The sequence below is a fragment of the Procambarus clarkii genome, chromosome 35 (genome assembly GCF_040958095.1).
Source record: "Procambarus clarkii isolate CNS0578487 chromosome 35, FALCON_Pclarkii_2.0, whole genome shotgun sequence".
Lineage (NCBI taxonomy): Eukaryota > Metazoa > Arthropoda > Malacostraca > Decapoda > Cambaridae > Procambarus > Procambarus clarkii.
The window spans coordinates 40,301,680-40,325,652 of record NC_091184.1 but is presented as its reverse complement, the minus strand read 5'-3'; the positions used below and the strand labels follow the sequence as shown (position 1 = coordinate 40,325,652).

The 23,973-nt window shown below is 43.6% G+C and overlaps 2 long non-coding RNA genes across 2 annotated transcripts; one reads left to right on the top strand and one right to left on the bottom strand.

Moving 5' to 3' along the window:
- Positions 1 to 337: 337 nt before the first annotated feature.
- Positions 338 to 20,045, top strand: LOC138371462 (uncharacterized). Its single transcript, XR_011230502.1, has 4 exons — positions 338 to 496; positions 3,390 to 3,553; positions 12,228 to 12,326; positions 19,947 to 20,045. It is a non-coding gene; the product is annotated as an uncharacterized lncRNA (long non-coding RNA).
- On the bottom strand, positions 19,868 to 23,141 carry LOC138371463 (uncharacterized). Its single transcript, XR_011230503.1, has 4 exons — positions 22,853 to 23,141; positions 21,560 to 21,780; positions 20,575 to 20,646; positions 19,868 to 20,014 (listed from the first exon to the last, which is right to left on the bottom strand). It is a non-coding gene; the product is annotated as an uncharacterized lncRNA (long non-coding RNA).
- Positions 23,142 to 23,973: the final 832 nt, after the last annotated feature.

Here is a 23,973-nt window from a genome sequence, read left to right as displayed (position 1 = left end):
CGTTGATAAATATTAATGTTTTATATTTTATTAAAAATACAGATATATACTTTGTTTCATACGTTAAATGTAACAATATTTCAGTATATATTATATAAGCATAGTATATATAATTCAGTATATACAATATATAATAAGAGTGTCAGACCACGGAGGAAGAATTGAAACAGGAATTTCCTTTAGTACTTTCTTATATTAATACATCTTCAGAGCGAACCATTCCTTCTGAAGATGTATTAATATACGAAAGTACTTAGAGCATTCTATTGTGGTTTTAATATTGAACAATTATACATATACGAAACAGACAAATCTGGTGTCCGAAAGAGTAAAAATATTAGTGTGCGAGGTGATCAATGTAAGGGGGATATTGGGTGTGCCTCGTATCCCCTACAACAACAAGAAGTTCGAGAGCGATGAGGCCGCCACCTACTAGCTTCAGGATGTCGTCGAATCTAAATCAACAATATACTACCGCCGCTACTTTCTCGGAAACGTAAGTACCTGCCGCTTTACTTCTCTCACCCTGCCTAGCCTGGCCTGGCCTGACCTGGCCTAGCCAGACCTGACCAGACCTGACCTGGCCTAGCCTTACCTAGCCTAGTCTGACCTGGCCTAGTCTGACCTGACCTGGCCTAGCCTTACCCAACACTAATCACCACACGTGACAGCCCAAACGAATCGCAAATAAGTACACGTAACAAGTCATGTGCCCGGACACTTTTTCACCTTGGGGACTGAGTGGTAACTATTGTATAGAAGAGCCGGCTCCGAGAGTGGTAAGAGGGCGTGATAAGAGGCTAACGTGTGGTCTTGAAGGAAGTCGATAAAGCAGAAAATTTTCAAAAGGAAGGGCAGCATAACGAGCAGACAGGAATGGACAGACAGTCGGTTATCCCATAATGTGTAATACGCCCTGCACAGCATGGGTGGAGCGGGGGGGGGGGGGGGGTTGTAGCAGGGCATAGTATGGTGATGGTGCGGGTGAAGTACACACCCACTGAATTCCTGCCATCAATAATTGTTTTCATAACCATTAGAACAATGGCATCCCTCCAGCCACCATCCTTCCACTGACCCCCTCCTCTGGTCCTCCACCTCAGACAATAACCCCCCACACCCCCTCTCCCTTCCAGACATCAGCATGTCAAAATCAGTACCATAATGTGTTTAAACTATTTAAACTAAGTCATTGTGTATCTCAAGGTATCTTAATTCATTTGAAAGTGTACATGTGCATTCGGTCATATACTCGCCTAATTGTGCTTGCTGGGGTTGAGCTCTGGCTCTTTAGTTCCACCTCTCAACCGTCAATCAACAGGTGTACAGGTTTCTGAGCCTATTGGGCTCTATCATATCTACACTTGAACCTGTGTATGGAGTCAGCCTCCACCACATCACTTACTAATGCATTCCATTAGATATAATCATATATGATTACACATAATCATAATCATTCTATACACATAATCATATATGTGTACGTCAACGTATACATACATGCGTATATATACCTCATATTAAAATACTGATAAACGAATGACCACGAACAAATTAATTTATAATTGTAGCATTATATATAATTTTAATAGACTAATTACGTGTTTATACATTTGAATGGTCCAGACAGGTGGACAGCCTTGGACATATACACTTCTGGTAGGCACAATGACCTCATGTTAGACCCTTGATAGATTATGTGAGAGAGAGAGAGAGCTGGGGCAGGGAGGTGCGTGCCCCAGGGAGATAATCCATGCCCATGCCCCGCCTCGAGATCAGTTCTCGAGCCACACCAAGAATAACAATCGAGCAAGTTGTCCTGACCAGGATGTGGCATATTAGGGAGGGTTGAGGAATAGGAAACCTGTCTGATAGGGCTCTTGGCAAGCAGCTCTCCCTCAGTCTACCTATCTATATGGAAGAAATGTATCTAGGCCCTCCTCCTCCCTTCCTATTCTCTCTCCCCCACCTTTCTTCCTTCATTTCCTCCCTCCTTCCCTCCCCCTCACTGGTGAGAGAGTAGGAGTGTGAGAGTAGTTAGAGAACTCGTAGTTCTCACGCTCGTGAAATTGTCTGCGACCCTGGAGGAGTAGAGCGGAGGGGGGGGGGTGAAAGTAGGTGACGATGGAGGAGTAGAGGGGAGCATTATATGCAGTGAACGTAGGTGTCTATGGAAGAGTACATCATAGAGGAGGGTGAAAGGAAGGTGACGATGGAGGAGGAGAAGGGAGGGGGTGTGAAGGTAGGTGATGATGGAGGAGTAGAGGGGAGGAGGGGGGCAGAGGTAGGTGTCTATGGAAGAGTACATCATAGAGGGGGGTGAAGGTAGGTGGCGATGGAGTAGAGCAAAAGGGGTGGGGGTTGAAAGTAATCCTGAGTTTAATTTTTTAGTTATATATAGTGACACCTCGGCTTACGAATGAATATTTATGAACTTTTCGGGTTACGAACCTAATTTCTTCGAAAAATTTGAATCGGGTTACAAACTTTGCCTCGGGAAATGAGTTTGTTGATATGCGTATGGGCTGACCTAGCGCGTGGTGGCATGGTGATCGCACCTCAGTTTACCAGTGTCTCCTGCCTAGTAACTATCGCGCCTGAATTCTTTATAAAGCATTACATTTGTTTTGGGATTTTTGGCTATTTGAACATAAAATTTGTTATTATATATCTTGCCATGAGTCCCAAGAAAGCCAGTGGTAAGGTTCAAGCCAAGAAAACACATGTGAGAATGACCATAGAGGAAAAACAAGAGAGCATTCATAAACGTCAAAACGGTGCACAGGTTGTTGAACTAGCTAGGCAGTACAACAAATCTATGTCAACAATATGCACTATACTTGCTAAGAAAAGGGACATTATGAGCGTTAAAGTGGCAAAAGGCATATCAACAATCCCGAAACAAAGAACACAAACACTTGAGGATGTTGAAAAGTTTTTATTAATTTGGATACACAACAAAGAGTTAGCAGGTGATAGCATTTCAGAGGCCATCATTTGTGAGAAACCAAGGCATTTGCATGAAGACCTTTTAAAGAAAACCCCTGGAACGAGGGGGAAAAAGATGAATCAAGTTTGAAAATGTGAAAAGTTTGTGTGACAATAGAGCCTCGTGGAAAACTTTTGCTGTGGTCATTACCTGGTGGAATGCACCCAGGATGGAGTATCAGGGCTATACATCTTTTAAATCATAAAAGTAATAAACATTTCCCATCAACCTTACAAACCATATTAACCTATTTTCATGTATTTCCCCCATGTGCATTTTAACAAAGTTACTAAATTGCCTTTATCATTCTGTAAAATTTCAATTACAGTATACTGTATATAATTTTGTTAGTATAAATGGACTGAATATTCTGAAATCACTATTAATTTTACAATTTCAGATTCAAAGGTGGTCTGGACACCCAATTTGGTCAGACAGGTGAAGAGCGCATTTAGGATAGTTCGAAGAGATGAAGATGGTCACAATTGTGTTTGAAGAGGCAAATGCCCCCCTTTGCTCCTGACATTATGTTCAGCCTATTGACCCCTGCACACCTAACACAAGGTAGGTTGAAAACTCCTCCTTCATGTCATTGGTTCATTAGCCAGAAACTTAGGGCCCATGCAGGAATATCCCTAAAAAAAAAAGTGGCCCCAACAATGCATCCTCCAAGTCTGGAGGATGAGCAGGAGCATTATCGAGAAGCAGGCCCTTTAGTGTCAAACTTTTCTCTTGCAGATATTTTTTGATGGCAGGGCAAACCACTCTACATCACAGTTTTTCTGCACGTTATATATTTTGTAAAACCCTTGGATTTTCGGAATGATACACGAGCAAGGGTTTAATTTTCAAATCGCCACACAGCACAAGAGTTAGCCTATCCTGACACAAGTTAGCCCAAGTTAGCTTGTGTCCGGGCAGTGACGTCTCCTCTTGGGTAATGTATGTCCTCTTCGGCAATTTTTTCCAGAATAGCCATGTCTCCTCACAATTAAACACTTGTTGTGGAATATATCCATCAATACAGTATCTACAAAATCTTTAAAATCACGAACAAATCTTTCAGCCCCTACTTTGTCTGAGCTGGCACCCTCACCATGCCTCACAACACTATGAATACCACGTCTTTTTTCAAAATTTCTCAAACCATCCCCTATTCACCTTAAACTCTTTCGTATCTGCAAAACTCGTTCTAGGGGTTTTCTTTATAAGATCTTGCAAGAAGATTTCATTGTTGACCAAACCACACACTGGAAATTGAATACACGACGACATTTCGATCCGTCCTGGACCATTATAAAGTCGATTGTGATGAGATGAGGGAAGCAAGAGCATTAAGTAGGCAAGAGAGAGAGGTGAGGAGATGGCAAGTATGTACGTATGTACATGAATAAAACATGTACATACTTATACATAACGTGTGTAAATAGTGTAATAAACACAATAACAGTATTTTGGGAGGAGGAATGTTGGCGAGTAATGTGTTGGAGGAGTGAGGGAGGACTGGCAGGGTGTGGCAGCTCACTCATGTTTTTTGGGCTCACCATACCAACATAGTGGATCGTTATGGTGAATACATACGTAGATGGGTATATACAATGTGTGTATTGTTGGGGGTTTCACCTCTCTATTATTATCTACCCTTACTCTGGGGTGAGCAATAGTTACGCTCAAGGTAACTCACCGTAGCCCTGCGGGTCTTCCCTCGATCCTCACGGCGCCACTGCACGCCAGGAGAGTCTCCCAGTCAATCTTAACGGCCTCTTATTAAGAAAGAGTGAGAACACGACTCGATCACATCGACTGTCGTGTGCCCTCCCCAACAATAGGGCTCTACGGTTAATCACAAGGTCGCCAATTGGTGTTTAAGGTGGCCAATAACACCATCAGTGGACTGGTGTATTCAGTGGTAGCCTTGGCAAGGTCATACTCAAAGATCAGGAATCAGGCAGGTACTTATTGTTATCACTCTATGCTTACAGGTTTAGTATAGCCACAAGATCAATGGAGGGGATGATAAAAACACAAAGAGAGTTTTGTATTTTACTTAAAATGTATGAAAGATGTCACAATGCCACACAATAATCGATAAATCAACTGATCCTGACTCGGCCGGTAATTCCCACGGATATTATGCGACCGCTAGAGGGCAACACTCTCCCCTCCTCATCAAGTGTCAAGAACAGCTGATCGCAATGGTCACTCCGCGCGAAATTTGCTTGTTTGCTAGATTCACGCGCGCGGTTTCTTTAAATTCTCCAATATTACTAGAAACTCGCACACTCTATATTGGCACAAATAAACCGAATTACTTAGTTACACTGTACTCAGGCTCAAACAGTCTTTTCTACAATCAATTCTACAATGATTCACTGTAATGGTCTTACACTGTTATTTATCCAACAATATATAATGAAATATTAACACGGGAGTTTTCAGTACTTTCTCTCGTGGGCGATAACGCAATGATTCACTGTACTCACAAATGATTATTCACTGAATGGACATAGACATATATATGGTATATAAATCAATCATCAATACATGGAAAATAAATAGTTTCTGGGCACATAGCCTAACCTCCAAATACCGGCATAATATTACATATAATTTACCACTATATGTTCATATCAAAATCTATAGAAAGATATACACAACACAGTAAATTTATCACTGGTTCCTGGTGTCTGTACACACCAATAATCAACATGAATATTACAAGTACTCTTGATAGTACTGTCTAGCACACTGGTGCTTTATCGTGACATGGGTGAGACTTGCTCACGACATATAAAATCTTCAGGCTAGATAATATAGCCAAATAATATAGCTAACTAAAGGGGAATGGGGAGGGAACTAGAACCACCTACTTCACCCTATCCTCCGATGAGAGTCGAGATGTAGCTCCTGGTCCTCGTGTCGGGAACGCCCCCACACTACACGTCGTCGTGTCCTACCAGAGCCTCTCGTCGTCCCACCGTTTAGCGCGTCGTCTCCGTGCCTCCTCACTGCAGGTCCGTCCTCCTCCTTGACTTCTTGAAGGTTGGAGTCGGTCTCCTGGCCGTCGTCTTCTCCCAGCAACGGCTGTCGCCTACGTCTCAGCTACAGTCGTTCGGTTTCCCCAAATAGTCCTCTCTTCCTCAGCTACCCAGTGGCTCTGTCAGCCACTACGCTGTCACGAACTGGTGAATTGCCACAGACGTCACGTACGTCACTGCACGGCTTCACTGCTACTGGCACAGTACCTGACTGGAGCACTTGTTGCTCAAATAACCGTCAATTCCCTCTTCTGGTTCAACACATGAACTAGGGAAGACTTCTCAGAGTACTGGCGGACTTCAGGTGACGCGTAAATCCACGGTAGTGGGAAACAGCTGTCCGACAGACAGGACCACTCGTCGCACGTCCGACCTCTATGACGTGTCGTGTCTGACTGCTGGCGCCAGCCCGGCGCGCTGGCCGGACCCCCTTCCTTCGTGACGTCACTTTCGCCACGGGAGGTTTTCATTGGCTCCCAGTGCCACATTGCTGTCGGTGACCAATCCGGTGCCACTGACGTCACACGGTTTTGGCGGGAGATCAGGGAAGCCAGCGCCATCTTGGCTCCCTAAAGGGCCTAAACCACAGGCCAAAATATTACTATTTCGCAAATTTCTCGGCTCTCCGAGAACACTTCACTCTCTCCCATATACCAAATTGTAGCCTGCAACGTAGAGAACGCTTGGGAAAAGTAGACATGACTCTTACTGCAGGCATGGGAGAATTATAAGGGGGGGAACTCCGTCACATACCCCTCCCCTTAAAATAAGAGTCATGTCTGGTTAGTGTATGCGGGATAGGGCATCCGCTACTACGTCGTCCTTCCCCTTGATGTGCTTGACCTTGATCCTTGTCAGACTCTCAGTGCGGGTGAGACTGGTGCCGTCCGCCCTGGACCACTTACTTTCCTCCTCCGGGAGTTCTCGGTCCCTCTGTACACTCAGACCCGTCGTCCGCTGGGTTTCTCGGGACATCGTTCCGTCCTGCTTGTCGGCTCTTCCTTTCACAGTGAAGAAAGGTCTCAGGCGGCCTGCGTGACACACCTGTTTCTTCCGGGGTCCATCCGGCTTCCCAATCTCGTACGACACTGGACCCAACCGTCGCAGCACTCGGTATGGTCTCTTGAACCGCGACCTGGTCACTCTACCTTTACTTGGCAGCACAACTATTACTTGTGATCCGGCCCGAAAATCCCTCTGCACAGCTCTCCTGTCGCACCACTCCGACATCTTACGTTGCGCCTTCTTCAGGAGTTTCCTAGCCAGTTTCTTCGCTCGAGTGAGACGTTCTTTGAACTTCTGGACATATTTAATCACCGTTCCCACGGTCGCTCCTGGTGTCCACCGTTCCTTCAGCATGGATAGCATGGCATATATAATATAGATAAATGGAAAGTAAGCCTTCTCAGGACCCACACGTCCTCCTTCGGCCTTACTAACCAATTTGGGGAACTCCTCCTGCTGTAACTCTCCGAGACGAGTGCGGCTTACCCCTGGAGAACTGGTGAGTGTCACCTGCAACTCACCATTCGGGCTACTCTCGCCCCCCACTCGTTCTCTGGGTCCTACGCAGAGGTGATCTGTTCCCAGGCTGTCAGTCGACTCCTCAGCCCCATCAGATCCACAACCTCCTGGTTCTTCGCGTTGTCTCGGTGTCACAGTACAAACTGGGATCGCCACCGGTGCGATTCCCTTCTCGTCCCCACAGACGTTCGAATCTTCGCCTGTCTCCTCGTGTTGTTCTGGGCACTCTTCGCCTTTCATGAGATGCGGGAGGACATATCCTCCACACGCGTCATTCCCCAAGATGACCTGCGCCTCCATCTCGGGTATTGATGTACAGACTCCCACCTCTAGGGTCTGGCAGCCATATTCGGAATTTAAAGTTACCTGGTGTAGGGGCATCCTCACTGGGCCTCCCACAGTGGCCACCCTTGCCACCCCCACACTGGTGCTCTTGTAACCCTCGGGGAACAGGGTTTCACTTACCAGGGTAAAGTCAGCCCCGGTGTCTCTTAGCATCTTCACTGGGATGGGGTCTGCGACCCCCATCCTTACGGTTCCTTGACACATGAATGGGTGAACTTTCTTCTCCCCATTCAGCACGGGTTCATCCCGCACTCCCTCGGCCCTCTGGTCCTCGAACATCACTAAAGCAACGTGTCCCCGCTGCTTAGGGCGTCTGCATTCCCGCGCGACGTGTCCGGGTATTCCGCAGTTGTAGCAGCGGCCCCTCGGCGGAGACCATCCGCCACCGCTCGCCTTAGCACTGCCTCCAGAGACCGTCACACCCTGTGTCTTTCCCGCCTCACTTGTCGTTTCTTTCCCTGCAGTAACAGTTCCCGAGCTCTCAGCTTGGTTCTCCCCTATCGGCTCTACAACACCTTTTGATCCTCGGGTGTTCCAACTTGAGAAATGGGACTTGGGAGAACTCGTTCCTGTCCTCCATCCATCCGTCCTTCTATAACTCCTATCGTTTCCGACGTATGCGGGTGGTCGGTTCTGTCCCTCTCGGCGTGGGCGTAGGGCTTCTTCTAGCATGTCGGCCCGGTCGGCTGCGGCCCTCAGGTCCTCTATGTCCGCCTCCTTTACCCTCATCCTGATCTCAGGAGGGAGCACGGACATAAACTTTTCCATGACCATTAGTTCCTTGATTTCTTCGGCCGACCCCGCTTCTTCAGAGTCCATCCACTTAAGGAACTTTCTTTCCATGTCCCTCGCCGTCTCCGCATACGATTTTCCTGGCGACCGGGTACATTCTCTAAACCTCTTTCTGTAACACTCTGGCGTGAGCTTAAAGGAACGGAGCACAGCTCGTTTTACCGCATCGTAGTTAGTGCATTCTTGGAAGTCGAGCATAGTGAAGGCTTCACGAGCTTCACCTGTGAGCCTCCCTTGGACCAGCTCCGCCCACTCCGCCCTCGGCCACCTCTTCATAGCAGCAACTCTCTCAAAGTGATCGAAGAAACTTTCGGCTTCACTAGGCACAAAGACCGGCAGGTCTCGTTCCCTCACTCGTCGGTCTTCCTGTGGCGGGGCAGGGGCACCTAGTCCCAGTTCAGCTCGCTTCAGCTCCACCTCCTGGTTGGCTTCTATTTCCATTTGTCTCAGCCTAACTTCTTGCTCTCGTTCTTCTTTGCGTAGCTGTGCTTCTCGCTCGTGTTCTTCCCGGCGCAGCTGTGCTTCTCGTTCCTCACGCTGCATCTGTGCTTCTCGCTCCTCACGCTTCATCTGTGCTTCTCGCTCTTGTTCTTCTCGGCGCAGTTGTGCTTCTTGCTCCTCACGCTTCATCTGTGCTTCTCGCTCTTGGTCTTCTTTGCGCTGTTGTGCTTCTCGCTCTTCTTTGCGCTGTTGTGCCTCTTCTCTCCTCAGCTGCGCTTCTGCTTCTCGCTCTTCTTTGCGCTGCTGTGCTTCTAGCTGCAGCTTCATTATTTCCAGCTTAATGCTGTGCCTGCTGCCGCTGGATCCCCTGCTGCTTCCACCAATACTCAGGTGTTCACCCTCACTGGCAGGTGTTTGGGGCCGTTCCTCCCCCAAAGCTTCGTCTCGAGCCTTGAGCTGAGCCATTATCTCTAGTCTTCTTTCACCAACTCGGGCAGATTTCAGCTTTATTCCAAAATGATCCGCTATAGCCTGTAACTGTGCCCTGGTGCACTCTTCCAGCACCTGTTCGTCTCTAGAGTCAATAAACCTGGTTACTTTATCATCCTCCATCTTGTGCTACGAGTGATAACCTTCACCTGATCTCTAACACCACTGCCAAGTACCACCACTGCAACCTTTACTTCGATCGAGATCCTGGCAAGGTCGCCAATGTTGGGGGGTTTCACCTCTCTATTATTATCTACCCTTACTCTGGGGTGAGCAATAGTTACGCTCAAGGTAACTCACCGTAGCCCTGCGGGTCTTCCCTCGATCCTCACGGCGCCACTGCACGCCAGGAGAGTCTCCCAGTCAATCTTAACGGCCTCTTATTAAGAAAGAGTGAGAACACGACTCGATCATATCGACTGTCGTGTGCCCTCCCCAACAATAGGGCTCTACGGTTAATCACAAGGTCGCCAATTGGTGTTTAAGGTGGCCAATAACACCATCAGTGGACTGGTGTATTCAGTGGTAGCCTTGGCAAGGTCATACTCAAAGATCAGGAATCAGGCAGGTACTTATTGTTATCACTCTATGCTTACAGGTTTAGTATAGCCACAAGATCAATGGAGGGGATGATAAAAACACAAAGAGAGTTTTATATTTTACTTAAAATGTATGAAAGATGTCACAATGCCACACAATAATCGATAAATCAACTGATCCTGACTCGGCCGGTAATTCCCACGGATATTATGCGACCGCTAGAGGGCAACACTCTCCCCTCCTCATCAAGTGTCAAGAACAGCTGATCGCAATGGTCACTCCGCGCGAAATTTGCTTGTTTGCTAGATTCACGCGCGCGGTTTCTTTAAATTCTCCAATATTACTAGAAACTCGCACACTCTATATTGGCACAAATAAACCGAATTACTTAGTTACACTGTACTCAGGCTCAAACAGTCTTTTCTACAATCAATTCTACAATGATTCACTGTAATGGTCTTACACTGTTATTTATCCAACAATATATAATGAAATATTAACACGGGAGTTTTCAGTACTTTCTCTCGTGGGCGATAACGCAATGATTCACTGTACTCACAAATGATTATTCACTGAATGGACATAGACATATATATGGTATATAAATCAATCATCAATACATGGAAAATAAATAGTTTCTGGGCACATAGCCTAACCTCCAAATACCGGCATAATATTACATATAATTTACCACTATATGTTCATATCAAAATCTATAGAAAGATATACACAACACAGTAAATTTATCACTGGTTCCTGGTGTCTGTACACACCAATAATCAACATGAATATTACAAGTACTCTTGATAGTACTGTCTAGCACACTGGTGCTTTATCGTGACATGGGTGAGACTTGCTCACGACATATAAAATCTTCAGGCTAGATAATATAGCCAAATAATATAGCTAACTAAAGGGGAATGGGGAGGGAACTAGAACCACCTACTTCACCCTATCCTCCGATGAGAGTCGAGATGTAGCTCCTGGTCCTCGTGTCGGGAACGCCCCCACACTACACGTCGTCGTGTCCTACCAGAGCCTCTCGTCGTCCCACCGTTTAGCGCGTCGTCTCCGTGCCTCCTCACTGCAGGTCCGTCCTCCTCCTTGACTTCATGAAGGTTGGAGTCGGTCTCCTGGCCGTCGTCTTCTCCCAGCAACGGCTGTCGCCTACGTCTCAGCTACAGTCGTTCGGTTTCCCCAAATAGTCCTCTCTTCCTCAGCTACCCAGTGGCTCTGTCAGCCACTACGCTGTCACGAACTGGTGAATTGCCACAGACGTCACGTACGTCACTGCACGGCTTCACTGCTACTGGCACAGTACCTGACTGGAGCACTTGTTGCTCAAATAACCGTCAATTCCCTCTTCTGGTTCAACACATGAACTAGGGAAGACTTCTCAGAGTACTGGCGGACTTCAGGTGACGCGTAAATCCACGGTAGTGGGAAACAGCTGTCCGACAGACAGGACCACTCGTCGCACGTCCGACCTCTATGACGTGTCGTGTCTGACTGCTGGCGCCAGCCCGGCGTGCTGGCCGGACCCCCTTCCTTCGTGACGTCACTTTCGCCACGGGAGGTTTTCATTGGCTCCCAGTGCCACATTGCTGTCGGTGACCAATCCGGTGCCACTGACGTCACACGGTTTTGGCGGGAGATCAGGGAAGCCAGCGCCATCTTGGCTCCCTAAAGGGCCTAAACCACAGGCCAAAATATTACTATTTCGCAAATTTCTCGGCTCTCCGAGAACACTTCACTCTCTCCCATATACCAAATTGTAGCCTGCAACGTAGAGAACGCTTGGGAAAAGTAGACATGACTCTTACTGCAGGCATGGGAGAATTATAAGGGGGGGAACTCCGTCACAGTATATAGTGTAATAACAGCAAAAACACTGTTTGATTGTAGAATATGTCGCATATATGAGGCCCATAATTTTGAGCATAGCGATGTTCTATACTTTGAATTATATAAACTCCACAAATTACACACTTTTAAAAAATATTACAGCAAAAAAAAAAGAAGAAATGAATGAGAAACTTCAAAATAATTGCGCAACATTTTATTCGCAGCAACTGCCGTCGCACGGGGTGGCGGGGCCGACAGACCCCCATCGCTCCAACGCTCAGCGCCCATAATTTGCTCAACTTCCCAGCTCCATCGCAGCTAAAGTAAGTCACATACAATATTTTTTGTTTAGTTTCCCCGTGATCAGACTCTGCATTTTAACAATATAAGAAGAGAAAAAAAAATTTTGGAAAGAATTTATTTCTTGTGCACCAGGGTGTTATTTGGAGACAGAGCAGTTCAGTGGTTAACTACTAAATTTTTTTTCTCCCACACACGCACCCCCCTAGGAAGCAGCCTGTAACAGCTAACTCCCAGATACCTATTTACTGTTAGGTAACAGGGGTCATCCCCTTTTGTACAAAGAATCTGCTAAAGCTTTTAGGGCTAATCTTTGACACTCGTTTGTCTTTGTCGCCCCATATTTTTTACGTCCGAGTTGAATGCTCTAAGGCCCTTAACTAACTTTAAGTCATGTCCCATACTTCTTGGGGAGCTAATCGACACTGCTCCTCTCTTTACATTCCTCTCTCGTTCTGTCTAAACTCGATTATGGCCCTGTTTACTCGTCTGCTTCTCCTTCTACCCTTCACCATCTGGACACACTGCATCATACTGGGTTACGGCTCAGCTCTGGTACCTTTCCTTCGACACCTACCCTAAGCCTGTATGTTGAAACTGGCGTCCTGTTTCTACAGGATCGCCATGATCGCTACTGTCTTCTCCACCTTGCACGGTCCTTACAGCACCCTCACTCTTGCTTATGTCATGCCTTGACCTTTACCCATCCTGTGGTTCCTGTTCCCCTTCACCACCTATCTCTTTCTGTACGGTTGTCTCTCTTACAAAATGCTCTTTCAGTTTGTGTTACCAATATTTCCCCTCGTGTCATTCCGTCTTTGCCCCTATGGAGGGGTCCCCGTTTCTAAATTCTGTAAGCCTTGACCCACATGACTAAAACTTTTACCCCTCCTACAGTTCTAAATCACCTTTTCCTTGAACACTTTTCTTCACACTTCCACTCTATTTCCGTCTTCACCAATGGGTCTTAAGTCTGCAGACGGTGTAGGCTACTCTGTTGTTTTTCCTGACTGCACCTTTGTGTCTCCTGCCTCCGGAGACTAGCATCTTCATGGCAGAACTTTATGCTATTCTCTATGCTCTTCATCAACTCTTTTCTCGCTGTCAATCCTCCTCTGTGTTTGTAGTTGACACTTGCAGTGCCCTCATGGCCCTAGAATCCTTTAATCCAGTCCATCCTTTGGTAGTTGAAATTCAACATTGGCTGTTTCTTATCTCCAGTAGATTTAAGACAGTGGAATTTCGCTGGATTCCCACCCATATTGGTGCGTTCTTAAATGAGCGTGCGGACACTGCCGCTAAGGAAGCTATCCGCACATGTCCCATCTCCCGTAAAGGTATTCCTTATTATGACTTTTACCCAGTTATTCATTTCCCCATTCTTGCCAGTTGTCAGGGTTGTTGGTCTTCTGTTACTGGTAACAAACTGCGTGCTCTTAAGAGTAGTGCGTTCCCGTGGCCTTCCTCCTACCAACGTAACCGGTGGTGGGAAACGGCTCTGGCGAGGTTGTATATTGGTCATACACGTTTAACTCACGGGCACTTAATGGAGCGCTGCCCTGCTTCTTATTGTCCAAACCGTTGTCTCTACATGTCCTGACTTCCAGGACTTACGTGTCTTGCTTCCCGACCATCCCTCACTGTCAATTGTCCCTCGATAAAATTCTTGGTAAATTCAATACCTTTGATATTGTTCGCCGTATGCGTTTTTGTTCTTGTATTGGCGACGTTAGTGATATTTAGCGCACTATGATTATCCCACACATTTGATGGTTTGATAATTACTGTACTGTACAGTACTTTGGTTTGGAATGTATCAAATAAAGTTGTTTCATGTATTCAAATGTGTGAGAAAATCCACTGGGGCTGTGAGATGAAGCGAACCTGTAACAAAGGCATTGCCAGTTGCATACTCTACCACCACTGATGGTAAAAGTCTTACAACTGGATATCTTGTGTGACGGGTTATGGTATCACAGCTATACTGAACCAAGATGGTATGGCTCTCCCTCACATAAATGAAAGAAATGCTGCTATTGGCCTTGCAGTGTGTAAGTTGCAGGTGGAAACAAATGAAAATTATCAAATAAATAATTAAACAATTTACTGAAATAGTAATGAACAAAAATAACACATGACAATACTTGACTATCATGTAATGCAAAGGTGAACCAGTTAGTATGACCTTAAATGCAAAAAATAAACTATAAGCAATGAATAAAAGTATGAAGATATACTAGTGTTGTGAAGACAGCTACCATACCACCATGGCATCAGTCACATGATGTTGGCTGGAAGTGGACGACGGGTTAGAGACACCAAGGTGATCCTAGAGCACTAAGGGAGAGATTGCCTCTCCAGGGAGGTAGCGCTCTTTATATAGTCCGGCGGTGATGACTCATCCAGTGTCAACACGAGGTGGACATCTGGTCAACTAGCAAACTGCTCGTTGTGGCTGGCGGTGCCTTTGTGTTGAGCTGTACCACTGCCAGTTGAAGGCGGCTAACTGCTTGTTTGTGGGGACAAACTGCCAGTTAGCAGTGGCGCCCGGCTTGCCTCTGAGTCGTACCAGGCCGTGCCAGGCCCTGGAGGGTATGGAGAGGTGGCAGGACTGATGACTCTTCTGGGCTGGTGTAGATGTATACTTCCAGTGCAGAGGCATTGAAGGTGAAGGGAAAAGGCAGTTCCACTGCTATGCAAGGGATTCACGTGACACTTGTGAAGCCACAGAAAGTCTGGAGGCCCTACTGAAGCCAGTCCAAGTATTAAATAAAACCCCTGAAGTACGCCGGTGAAGGGTAAAGTGAAGGGTGAAGCAAGACCGTATGCCCCAACTTCAGGCACACACAGAAAATCACGTTTTGGTCCCGCCTCTCAACTGTGTATTTGAAGTTGGGGCGTATGGTGTTGAACTGCTTCAGCCTTCACCTGAGTGCTTGTAGGTCTTACGTAAGACGTTGACTCAAGGAGGGGCCTCAAAACTTGCTGTGATTTATGGCGAAATCCGGTTGTAAGACTTTTACAAAGAGTAATATACTGTGGTAGAGTATGCAGCTGCCAGTGCCTTGGGCAAGGGTTTACGTCGCCTCACAGCTCCAGTGGATTTTCTGCTTGGTGTATATCAGGTTGTGATTTTGTGTGTGCACTGTATTGTTATGATCGCCGTCTGATAAGTCCTTTCTGGCCTCAAGAGTCATTTTTACCCACCTAGAAAGATTGCAGATGGCCAAAGCAGTTATTTAAGTTAAGAAGGGACAAGTCTTAAACAGAATTTTGCATAATATTTGACTGTAAAGGGGTAAATTGAGGTAGATTGAAAAACAAAATGGTGAACCGGGCAGGCGGTACTCACAATTAGGCGAGTACACTGGGGAACTTTTAAAGTGCAACCAAACATGCTTTAGGCTCTCACAACAAGAGGTGAGTGGTGGTGGCTCAGGTGCTCAGCCAATCAGAGCACCTAAGGAGGGAGGGCAGGAGTGAGAGGGGGGTGGTATGTGGAAGTTTGGTGACAGTTGTGTGTAGTTTGTTCATCTTCATTGTAAGTTTCATGGCTTGGTGTGCATTTCCCTAGTAAATTTAATTAGGGAAAAATTCAGGTGTTTGATTTTTTAAATCAACTTTTTAAATGTTGAGTTGTTAAAGCCTCAAAGTGCATGGAGTTGGTTTGGGAGTATGGCATCCTCATGCTGTTGCGTGCTCGCGTGAGGTAGCAAAGGTGATGTAAAGTTGTGGGGTGTACATGCTTGGGACGTCCTCTCTCGGGATGGCTGGTGTTAGACCTGTGTGTTTGTCGGTTGTTGAAAAGCCGTCATCCTTTGCTGTTGTGGTATTGATTTTACATTGTTCATCTTGTAATTAATACTGTAGTGCAATATCTAGGGCTACCATTTGTAGGTTTAAAATGTCTAATACAAACAGTTGTCCAATGAGTTTTAATAGGAAATATCATCCACCAAGCACCATTGTACAATTATATTAATTGATAGTATATGGATTGTGCAGAACTGCTTAGAATGATCTTTAACACTTGGCTATATTGGTCATGTCAAATCCCTGCACGGTGAATGCTCAAAGACCCTTTCTTTATTCAGTGTTGTCACATACCTCATGGGGGTATGGATAGGCAAACACTCATTCGGTTAAACTTGCCTTGTAGTACTTTCAGAGCTCAGTAATTTGGAATCTGGTTAGCACTTTCCAAATAAATTGACCTTTAAAGTGAATTCCTATTTAGGTTTAAAACATTATACCGAATGAGAAAGTCGGATTATATAGCCGAACACCAGAAATGTTGTTATTCAATTTTGTTGCCTAAAGCATATTCAAGGACTACACATTACATGGATTCCAGGATTCCTCTATACCTTGCCTTATGCTGTAAACATTGCCACAACCCTGTGTTTTATTGATTTAAATGGCCACAGGGAGGCATACAACACTGCAGATTATGATGTCATTAGTTATCCACTGTGCTGACAAGTGGGCTGACTGATGTTCGTTGACACCTGTATCGTGCTTCAATTTAATCGCCAGGAGATCACCCTCTCACTAGACTCGTCTGTAGGAAGTACAGTATAGTATGCCAAATTACCTTGGATCATAAATAGCATAAGACTTGGGGGTAGGAGAGGGTTGCAGTGTTTGTCATGGCTCTCAGTTGTTCCTGGTATTAGGCAATTTAGTTCTGGAATCATTTTTGTTGGCCAATGTTAAACTTTTTCGAAAGTAGATGTTTTTCTGAAAGGGAAGGGGGGGGAACCTCTATGCTTGGATACAGTTATCTAAGTGAATACTTAGATTTATACAGTAGAATAACTACCTTCTTTTCCTTAGTCAAAAAGGTTGTTTGTTTATTTCTAGGGACTTGTATTTTCTTTTATTTTTAACTGCAGCAACTTTCAGTGAATGATAGATTCTTACTGAAAGGACCTTTACTTCATTGTTGTTGCTTTATGGTCATCTCATTGTGTACAGGGATTCCGCGAAGCTTTTGGGGTTAGTCTTTGACACTCGGTTGTCTTGGTCAGCCCATATCTCTTGCCTCAGAGTTGAATACTCTAAGGCCCTTAACCTCCTTAAGGTTTTGTCCCATACTTCTTGGGGAGCGGAGAGGCGCACGCTCCTCTATTTGCACTCCTCTCTCGTCCTGTCTAAACTCAATTATGGTTGTCCTGCATACTCTTCTGCTTCTCCTTCTACTCTTCGCCATCTTGATGCTTTGCACCATACTGGATTGCGTCTCGGCTCTGGTGGCTTTCGTTCGACTCCCGCCCTTAGTTTGTATGTTGACACTGGCTTTCTCTCTCTTCAGGACTGCCGTGATCGCTACTGTCTTCGCTATCTTGCGCGGTCCTTCCAACATCCTTCCTCTCGCCTCTGTCGTGCATTGACTTTTCCTTCTCCTGTGGTTCCTGTTCCTCTTCATTGTTTCCCACTTTCTGTCCAGTTATCTCGCTTACAGGATTCTCTTTCTGTTCATATTTCTAATGTTTCTCCTCGTATTGTTCCTTCATTACCTCCGTGGAGAGTCCCCCTTCCCAAGTTTTGTACGTCCTTGACTTGTATTACTAAAGCCTTTACCCCTCCTACAATTCTGAAAGCCTCTTCCTTGAGCACTTTTCTTCGCACTCCCACTCTATTTCCATCTTCCCTGATGGGTCTAAGTCTGCGGATGGTGTGGGCTACTCTGTTGTTTTTCCTGACCGTACTTACATGTGTCGCCTCCCTTCGGAGGCTAGCGTCTTTACGACAGAACTTTATGCTATTCTCTATGCTCTTTGTCTCTTGCTTTCTCATTCTCATTCCTCCTTTGTGGTTGTAGTTGATTCTCGTAGTGCCCTCATGGCTCTAGGGTCCTTTAATCCTGTCCATCCGGTGGTCATTGAGATTCAACATTGGCTGTTTCTTATTTCTAGTAAATTTAAACCAGTAGAGTTTTGCTGGGTTCCCAGCCATATTGGTGTTTCAATGAGCGTGCGGATGCTGCCGCTAAGGAAGCTATCCGTTCTTGTCCCATCTCCCGTAAAGGTATTCCTTATTCCGACTTTTATCCTGTTATTCATTCTTCCCCGTTGGCAGGGTTGTTGGTCCTCTGTGGTTGGTAACAAGCTGCGTACTCTCAAACTTAGTGTGTCTCCGTGGCCTTCCTCCTACCACCGTAACCGGCGGTGGGACACTGCTTTGGCACGGCTGTGGGTTGGTCATACCCGCTTAACCCACGGTCACTTAATGGAGCGCCGCCCTGCTCCTTATTGTCCGAACTGCGTTGTCCCTCTTACAGTTGTGCATATCCTTGTTGAATGTCCTGACTTCCAGGACGAGCGTGTGTCTTGCTTTCCGACCGTCCCTCGCAGTCACTTGTCCCTCGATAGAATTCTAGGTGAATCGGATACTGTTGATATCGTTCGCCTTATGCGTTTTTGTTCTTGTATTGGTATTCTTGGTGATATTTAGCGCCCTCTGATTATTTTGCACTTTGGTGCCTTCTTTTGGTAATTACCTTACCTTCATTGTTGTTTCATTTTAATGTGGTAGTTGTGATATGGATTGTTCTGGCTCATGTGCAAGGTCTTTGATTTTTTTTCTGTTTATATTAAGAAATTGCCAGTCTTGTTACTATTTGTAGAGTTAGAGATCTGCATTAAGGCCTCAATATTATATTTATTTTTTTATAACATGTTATCAGCAATTTTTGTGGTTGGTAATATTTAGATTAATGTCAGTGATGTATATGACAAGGGTTAAGACTCCTTGTGGTATGACAGCATTTTTCCCAGTCCTTTCTTTAACAAATGAAAGGGTCCTCGTAACCATTCTTTTGTCCTTTCTACCATGTACCTGTTTGTTGCTTCTTGGTCTTTCATTTGGTACTTTGGCTATTAAAACAATGGCCTTTGGTAATGTTGCAATGACCATTTCTAAAAAAAATGAGCAGGTTCATTAGGCAGGGTTTGTTTTTAGCAAACAAAGTTTTACAAAAAAAAATCCATTCCTTCAGGACCTTGCAGATGTTAAGTCAAACTAATTGACAGTAATCTGTTTTGCCCTTTCAAACAATGATTGTTTTAATCTAGGTAAAATATTTCAGAATATCTGAAGAGTTTGGCAGACAAATCATTTAAGAGCTTTGATTAAATTTAAGTTACCAAAGACTTCGTGAAAACCGTGTTGTATAGATGCTTCAGTGTCACTTTTCTAATGTTTTGTAAATTTAACAATGATCTTTAGTTAATTTAATTTAATTATAATTTGTACAAAGCTTAGGTGTTGCATAGCTTTAAATTTACTTTCAAATATGAAAACTAAAATATTGACTCAAGTTTCTTCCACTTTAATATTTCAGACTAATTTGCAATATTTGTTAGTTTATGTAAATTGAATAGGTAGTCCACTTTTACATCTTTTCAATGCATTTTGCATGCACCTATGTAACAAGTTACAAATAGGTGTAAATTTTACCAAGTATTTATTTTCAAAGTAAAAAAAATTCAGATGTTTAAACATTGCATCAATAGTAGTAAACAATTTCCAGCATAATTTCAGGATAAGGTATATAAAGTAGTTTCATTAATAAAATTGTTTTATTTAATAAGTTTTACATATAGTATTTATAATACATCTAATATTTATTACCGTTTCAGGTTGTGGGACAGATGCTCCTAGATGAACAGAAGATCCAAAAGGCCAAGACAACTCCAGAGACAATCACCTGTAAAAGAAAAATAAACATTAAACAGGGACACTACTTTTATTATCACCAATGCCTAATAACAAGCCCAAAAAATCCTAACAGCCTATCTTTTAACAGGCTCAGCAAGGCCTATCCCTTCCTCAGATTTTAGTGCAGAGCTTGTTCCCTGAATGGGTGCATTACATCCACCACTTTAGTGCCATCAACACATTGTACATATGCTTTACTCAAAGCACTGTACAATGCATGCCAGGCACTAAAGTTTTAGATGCATCCACCCATTCAGCAAACAAGCCCTGTGAGAATTAACAATGTAACCATTGTTAAGGGTCCCTAAACCTATGCAAACCTAGTCCATCTATTAGATGGGTAGTAGAGCAAAGCTCTGAAAAAGCCAAGCCAGGGAAATCTACAGGACTGTCTGGTCCCCTTTTATGAAATGGGGTAGGATCAGTACAAACATCATCCCCTGTGGGTTGTTACAGTAGGACATGGTTACACACCTATAAATGGACTAGATAAGAGAATTAAGATTAGGTCATTGATATAGCTAAAACATCAAATTCAAACTCGCCCACTTTTGTAGATTTCCTTTTGCAGAGTAAAGGAGCCTCACTCCAAGCCAGTCCATGCATCATAATCACATTCACCTGAAAAATATTTCAACAAATTAATTTCAGATTTAAAGCCAATCTTGCTTTACTTTTCAAATTAGCATTCAGTACTTTACAAATTCTGATGGAAACAATTTCTTTAAGGAATTTACCTTTCCTACATATTCTAGTAGCAGTAGTAAAGATCTAATTTAGTAATATAAATATATGGCATCAATTTGCCAAGTTTCAGTAAATGCCATTTGAGAAACTATCCACAACTGCACTTCAATGGCAATTAATATTTATCTTTAGCCATTGCTATATTGTTTACTATTTTTTTACTTTTATGCAAATCTATTCAGATTAACCTTTACTACAACTCTCCTGATTCTGTTTAAGCAATTAACTTCCAACTGACAAGAGGGACTTCTGGACTTTCCAAACCACATTCTGGAAAACTATATAAATTTAAAACCAAGCTAAAGTAAACATTGAATACTTTTTTTACTTTCAAGGGAAAAATACCATCACTTAGAACAAAACTTTTCCTGCCATTAACTTTATTTGACTCATGATTACCCTTAACAGTGTTATACATTTATAGATTAAAGCTTATTTAACAAACATTTAATGTTAACTAAACAAGATTTATATTTCATTAAAATTATTATTAAAACACCCTCAACTATGCTGTTTAAGATCTAATGCCCCACATTACAATTTTCACAATTTCAACATACCATTCTATTCAATACATTCTTGAAACGACTAAACTTGCAGATATGGTACCCACTAGCCTAAGCCTAGACTTCCATACCCTAATATTTAATAGGTTTTTAGCAATTAACTTCTACCCTCTAATTCCAATGTAGCAATAGAACTATAAGCCACACTTTCTCCCCCCCCCTTCCTCCCAACTGTTCAGTGTCAAAAGGGAGGGGGGGTGTCCATTTACTGTACCACTTACATTTTAGTGTGGGCTTCATCCACTATTCTGATGTTAGCTGGAACATTTGTGCCAGCTGCTGGTTTGAAAGGGAGGCATACCATGTGCCAATTCAGGAAGCTTTCCACGTTCCTTACTGCATGTCAGCTCAGGACCTCACTACCATGTTGGGAGGCAGTTGAAGACTAACCAATCAACATCCCAGGCTGGAGAGCAGTGCCAGCTCGGGGAGAATTTATCACCTGCAAAAAATTTAATACTCTTAACAATCTACAACATCTATCATCTTTAACTAGCCCCCAAACCTTACATTTGTCAGCATTAAACTGCATCTGGTAGTCTTAACCATTTCAAAACTATATAGGGCATCGGTATTTTTTATTTGCCAATTCTGCAACTATTGCAGTCTAAACCATAATCTTGCGAATAACCGAGGTCCAAGGAGAGCTTTTAGGCACTACTTACAACACTTCTCCCAATTTAACCCCATTTATACCAATTTCCTTCGGTATAGCCATGACCTAATCAACTTCAGTCAGCATTCCCAATGATCCGAGCCCCTATCAATTTTGCGCCATTATCAAAATCTCGGCTGAAGTCAAGGTATACAAAATCACAAACCTTATCACCATTTCCTCAACTATGCAACCTAATCCATGAACATTTAGTAATAAAACTATGCAATTCATGTATCTAGTCATGTTTCTCAAAAAAGAGTAGAGAAATGGCACTTGCAATGTTAGATTCTAGTAACTATCCTCACAATAGACTAAGCTAATTGGTCACTAACTTAAGCGTTAAAGTTAACTCAAACTTTTCCTTTAATACTTGCTATATTAGGAACTTTCCACGACCGGCCTTTACCCGACATAATTAAATAGGGTAAAAACGGTATATTAAATGCAGTAAAACTGCGGTAAATTCAATATGATAAACTTGCATTCTTTAAGCATGGGCTGCATAGTAAGTGAACTAAACTAAATGTTAAGCACCCTGGCAAACCACTTCGTTCTATTCAATTTCTTTATTTAATCACTTTGTCCGTCTAGAATTTTTATATTAGATTAAAGGAACACCCTCCCTGGTAACGGCTGAACTAGTTAACCAAATACAAATATTTAGGTAAAAAACTTCCATAAAACCCGTCTACTTCCCCCACCAGTAGACTTGTTCAGCTAAAGGCATAATGTAATGTTCCACTTTAGTAAACAAAGACTTAAAAAAACACTACCCCAACTGTGTAGTTACCGGTTACCTGACATTCTACGCTTAAAATAACCCATCTATTCCCCATAATTGTTCGATATAACTTACCTCTCACCCGCTGGTCGAGTACACAGCAGTATATATCCTCCTCCATCCCTCACCGCGTGGATACTATTTCACTCTGGCCGCAAATTGCCTCAAATCACCTACGTTGTCCATAAACATATATAGAAGAGCAACTGACCGTAACACCCGTATAGCGATCTTCACATAACGTGGGAACATTAGTAGTACTGCTGTCAAAACATAGATGGCGCCAGGACAAACGGTAATTCCTATGGACTCGCCTAGTTATGCATAGGGAATTGAGCTTCAGCTGTTTGGTCCCGCCCCTCAGCTGTATTCACCTAGTTGTACTCACCTAATTTGTGCTTGCAGGGGTTGAGCTTTGGTTCTTTGGTCCCGACTCTCAACCGTCAATCAACAGGTGTACATGTTCCTGAGCCTATTGGGCTTTATCACATCTGCATTTGAAATTGTGTATGGAGTCAGCCTCCACCACATCACTGCTTAATACATTCCATTTGTTAACTACTCTGACACTGAAAAAATTATTTCTAATATCTCTGTGGCTCATTTGGGTACTAAGTTCCCCTTGTTCGTGTTCCACCCGTGTTAAAGAGCTGTCTTTGTAACTATCAAAATGCATATATCTTTGCTTTCACTTCAGTTATATTTATGACAAGGGATTTAAAATTTGCCTATATTTCTGCTTCTCTGATGACATTAAAAACTTTCGTTTATTACAGTATCTACATAAAATTAACATTTATCTTCATTAGGTTGTAGTTCTCATCAATAGGGAGAGCGTCGGTAAAAAAAAAAAATTGTTTAAATATAAATATCTTTCCTCTCTCAGTAATATGCCCGAAACGCTATGCGTACTAGTGGCTTTAGGTATTGTATGTACTAGCTCTATCTATAAATCCAATATTATGTTTGTAAATCGACTATTTATGTACTTTCCTGAATAAAATGAACTTTAATTTACTAATATCTAATCTCTGTGACTAAAACGTAAGAACGACTTTATCTATGCCTTTTTGATAACATATACAATTATAAGCTTTATTAGTAAATCTCTATTAATTAAACAATATATCAGAGAGTGTGTAAGGTTCGGTGTTCCATGTGCGAAGAGACATGGGAGATTTTACATCAGTACAGTA